This window comes from Hipposideros armiger, unplaced genomic scaffold (genome assembly GCF_001890085.2).
Source record: "Hipposideros armiger isolate ML-2016 unplaced genomic scaffold, ASM189008v1 scaffold_470, whole genome shotgun sequence".
NCBI classification, from domain to species: Eukaryota; Metazoa; Chordata; class Mammalia; order Chiroptera; family Hipposideridae; genus Hipposideros; species Hipposideros armiger.
Genome location: NW_017731820.1, coordinates 1,442,019 through 1,446,861, shown reverse-complemented (window position 1 = coordinate 1,446,861; position 4,843 = coordinate 1,442,019). Strand labels below are relative to the sequence as shown.

General features: G+C 45.5%; 1 protein-coding gene across 6 annotated transcripts in view; it reads left to right on the top strand.

Moving 5' to 3' along the window:
- The first annotated feature begins 1,616 nt into the window (after positions 1-1,616).
- Positions 1,617-4,843, top strand: part of EZH2 (enhancer of zeste 2 polycomb repressive complex 2 subunit) — a 112,078-nt gene continuing 108,851 nt past the window's right edge. For 3 of the 6 annotated variants that reach the window (XM_019666448.1, XM_019666450.1, XM_019666446.1), the window contains exon 1: positions 1,617-1,688. The gene's annotated coding sequence lies outside the window, so the exon portion shown is untranslated. The remainder of the gene's footprint in view (positions 1,689-4,843) is intronic. The other 3 variants (XM_019666449.1, XM_019666447.1, XM_019666452.1) reach the window with 2 other exon arrangements.

Below are 4,843 nucleotides of genomic sequence, written 5' to 3'. Positions count from 1 at the left end.
TCCAATAGAATTTTATTCGCATACCCTCTCATACCGCTTTTCAGTTTCTTAGATGGGCCGTCATTATGGAGGTGCATACGTCCAGCACCCACAGCACCCCCCAGTGTGTCACCCCAGATGCTCTCCTTTGGGTGCAGCCGTGGGGATGGCACCAGCTTAGTGACTACAGGGACTTGGTTCTTTGACGTCTTTCTCTCAAAACCAGTACTTAAAATCTTTTAAAAAATCATTACATTATTTGGACTCTGATGAAAATTATGCATCTGGGTCCACAAAACTGCACATATTTGCATATGTACAGACATTTTGCATACAATTTCAGGGTGATCATGGACCCCAAGCCTGACTGTGAACCCAGGTTAAGAAAATCTGAGCTGGGCCTAGCTGAGTGGCTCAGTTGGTTAAGAGCTTGCTCAAGAGTTTGAGCTCTGAGCAACAGTGGTTCTATTCCCGGCCTGAGCTGAGCTGCCAACAGGTGGCAGGATGGCTCAGCTAAAAATAAATAAATAAAAAGAAAATCTGATCTAACTCTGAGGAATACAGATGGCTCACTGCAAAAATTGTTCAAGTTTGTCGCTCCCTTCAATTCTTTTCTCCACCCTCTTCTCTGCCCCACTGCCCCAGCCTCTAAAATGACCCCTTCCCCCAGTCATAGAAACCCTTATTCCCCCAGATCATGTCCAACAATAGGAAATGTTTTAAGTATATTTTCTACATCTACTTGAGAATTGGAAAGTTATGCAGATTTTAAAATAGAGAAGTATTAAGACTGGGTAGTACAAAGAAAAAATCTTACATGTAGAGTTTAACGAGAAAACAAAATCATACTGTGCTCACAGCCATGGGAGACTTATATGGAATTAAGAGCCAAGGAAACTGAAAATCAAAAGTGTAAGACATCGGGCTAGTGCCTGCTTTTCCATTGTTGTGTATTTGCTAGATGGTGTTATAGCGCTGTCTACATCATAATAAGAAATCTCATTCCTTCACTGTAGCCCGCTCAGGTAGTTAAAATAAGCAGAGCAAAGAAAATTTCCCATATAGTGTAAATAACACCATGTAAACACCCATATCTGATTTAAATGGGATTCTCCAAACCCAAAATGAACCCGAAAAGGGCCTTGAAGCAGCCAGGGTCGGGAGCCTTCTGCAAAGTGGAACTGTGGGCATCTTACTCCAACTTGACAAAGGGAGACACGTCAGGCTGAGACATTTTCCCGCTGTTTCTCCCAAGTCGGTTATTCCCCCTCTCGGGGAGGCTTGGGTTTTGAAGACAGCACGTGTGGTTCACAGGCAAAGATCCTGACCTATGTGGATGCAGCGATGTCAGCCTGAGAAGTCTCCAGAAGGCCTGCCTGTGGCTAAGGTGGGCAGTGGGACAGGCAGTGTCAGGCTCTGCTACTCAGGGAAGGGCCGGCGAGGATGAGAGCCTGCGGTACCGAACACCTCCAACCCCCGTGCCCCATTCCCGGGAAGATCAGAGGTCTCAGCATTGACAAGTTTCTCTTTCAATAGGTTCCACCTGGAACTTGCCACGCAGCTGCCAAAGGGGCGCCGCTCGGCAGGGGCCCAGGCGGCGGTGAGGAGCCCAGAGACACAAACCGCAGGGAACAGCCGGCCTCTGTGCTCGGCCCTTGGCTGGTCGGCGTCCCAGGGAGGTGACAGCTCTGCAGAACCTTCGGTGTCAGGTGAGGCAGCAGCACAGCCCCAGGCCGAAACAGGCGCGCGCTTTATGTGTTCTGGTGTGGGCAGGTTGACCCTGGCAGGAGGGCTTTCCCATTTTTAAATGGTCTTTCTTGCTCCTTGCCTCTTTCTTTCTGCCCAAACCTGTTGCCCCATTCCAGGGACACACCCCTCTCTGGCAGGTCCCCACTTCCAAGCGGTGGAGTGGGGCGAGGTGGGAAGGGCCCAGGGCCAAGCTTTGGATCTGGTGTTCGCCCCCGTTCTGCCACTCCTTGCTGTGTGCAAGCATTTCTTCTCTCCGGGTCTCGCTTTCTTCCTTTGCTCAATGGGAATGAGAGCACCTCCTGGACCCCAATGATTGGACGTGTGACCGTGTGAGGGGCCCTTGGGGGACATTGTTACCACCATTGCTCTGCCCACCGTCCTGACTCGCGTGGCCTCCATACTTATTCTCCTTGAAGCTTCAAAGCCAGCTCAAAAACTGCCTTGTTCAAAGAGGCTGCCGGGGCGTCCTGTATGATTAAGAGTCACCGTGGAAGTTTTCTTGCCTTTCTTTTCTTGGCATCCATGTAGGAACCGCGTTCCCAGGACAACCCTTGATTACACCCCTCTGGTGCTGGTTCAGGGCGTTCACCAGGCAGAGGCCTCAGGTCTGGGCGGTGGAACCATGACATTCCTTAGTCCTAGTTCCAGGCCCAGGGGAGGAAAACAGAGTCAGTGGGTGAGACACGAGACTGGCCAGGCGTGGAGGACCTGACCAGAGCAGGTCAGCGAGGAGGCGTTGGCAGGCAGAGGTACAGCTTTCCTATCTGGTCCTAGAGTCATCAGCGCAGTCAAATAATACTGCTTTATATTAATTTTATAATAATATTACTAAAATGTGTTCACCTGTGCAATATAGAACACATCATGTGAGTGAAATAAACAGCAGGTGATGACAATTATCACGGTGGCAGCTGAAGAGCATTCACTGAGCTCTTGTTGATTGGGGCATTGAGACATTGCTAAGTGCAACCATTTCCTTTCCTAATCATTGTATGAGGTGATGATACTATTTATTGTACCCATTTTTCTCTCTTTTTAAAATTAAGATATAATTGATGTGTAACACATTAGTTTCACGTGTACACCATAATGATTTGATATTTGTATCAAAATGATCACCATTATCAGTCTATTATAGTTACCATCCATCACCTCACATAGTTACAAATTTTTTCTTACGATCAGAACTTTTAAGATCGACTCTCTTAGCAACTTTCAAATACATAATACAATATTTTAACTATTGTCACCATGCTGTACGTTACACCCCCATGTCTATTTTATAAGTTTATATCTTTTGGCCAACTTCACCCATTTTTCTCAGTCCCACCCCCTGCCTCTGAAAACCACCAATCTGGTTTTTGTAGCTAGGAATTCCAGTTTTTTGTTTGTTTTGGCTTTTTTGTTTTATTCTACATATAAATGAGATCATATGGTATTTGTCTGTCTCTGTCTGACTTATTTCACTCAGCATAATGCCCTCAAGTTTCATCCATGTTGTCACAAATGGCAAGATTTCCTTCTTTTTTTTTAATGGCTAAATAATAGTCCATCGTATATATACCACATTTTCTTTATCCACTAGTGGGCACTTAGGTTGTTTCTGTATCTTGGCTATTGTGAACAATGCTGCAGTGAACGTGGGGTGCAGATAACGTTTTCGAGTTAGTGTTTTTGTTTCCTTTGGGTAAATGCCCAGAAATTAAATTGTTGAATTGTAAGGTAGTTTCATTTTTAATTTTTTGAGGCACCTCCATACTGTTCTCCGTTGTGGCTGCACCAATTTACATTCTCACCAACGATGCTCAAGGGTTCCCTTTTGTCAAGGGGCATCCTACCAATACTTGTTATCTCTTGTCTTCTTGATGATGCCATCCTGACAGGTGTGAGGTATCATCTCATTGTGGTTCTGATTTGCATTTCCCTGATGATTAGTGATGTTGAACATCTTTTCATATATCTGTTGGCTATCTATATATCTTCTTTGGGAAAATGTCTGTTCAGATCTCCTGCCCATTTTTAATCGAATGGTTTTGGGGGTTTTATTTTGCTATTTAGTTGTATGAGTTCTTTATATATTTTGGATATTAGCCTCCTCTCAGATATATGATTTGCAAATGTTTTCTCCGATCTCATAAGTTGCCTTTTCATTTTGTTGATTGTTTCTTTTGCTGTGCAGAAGCCTCACTTGTTTATTTTTTGCTTTCGTTGCCTTTACTTTGGTGTCAAATTTAAAAAATCATCGCCAAGACTGATTTCAAGGACCTTACCGCCTATGTTTTTTTTTTTAAAGCATTTAAAAAATATATTTTATTGGGGAATTGGGGGAGGGGACCAGCCTAGTTGTTGTTCTTCAATCTTCGTTGTGGAGGGCGCCAGTCTCCACCTGGCTTCCCGTCGGCAGCTCATGGCCTCTAAGCTCAAGGTGCTGTGTTCAATCTTAGTTGTGGATGGGCATAGCCAACATCCCATGCAGGAGTCGAACTGGCAGCCTTGTTGTTAAGACCGCACACTCGATAGATGGCACTGAGCCATCTGGGCGGCACCTTAGCTCAAGGTGCCAAGTTGTGGGTGGCCGTAGCCCACCATCAAACAGGCAGTCTTGTTGTTACACCAGCTGAGCCATCCTGCCACCTGTTGGCAGCTCATCGACAGCTCAGCTCGGGCACAGCGTCACTGGCCCATGTGGGAATCGAACCGGTGACCCTATTGCTCAGAACTCGCACTCTAAAGCCAACTCTTAACCAACTGAGCCACTCGGCTGGCCCCGATCTATGTTTTATTATACCCATTTTAATAAGGAGAAAACTGAGCCTCAGAATACTAACGTGTGCATGATAACAGTAGTAATAAGTGGCAAAAAATGGAATCTGATGAGGTCTTGTCATCTCAGGCTGCAATAACAAACTACCATAGATGTGTGGCTTAGACAACAAACATTTATTTCTCATAGTTCTGGAGGATGGAAGTCCAATATCAGGGTGTTGGCAGTTTGATTCCTGGAGGTCAATCTGATTCATGGTTTGCAGACAGTCTCTTTTTGCAATGTCGTCACATGGTGGGGGGGTGAAGGACGAGAGAGAGAGAGAGAGAGAGAGAGAGAGAGAGAGAGAGA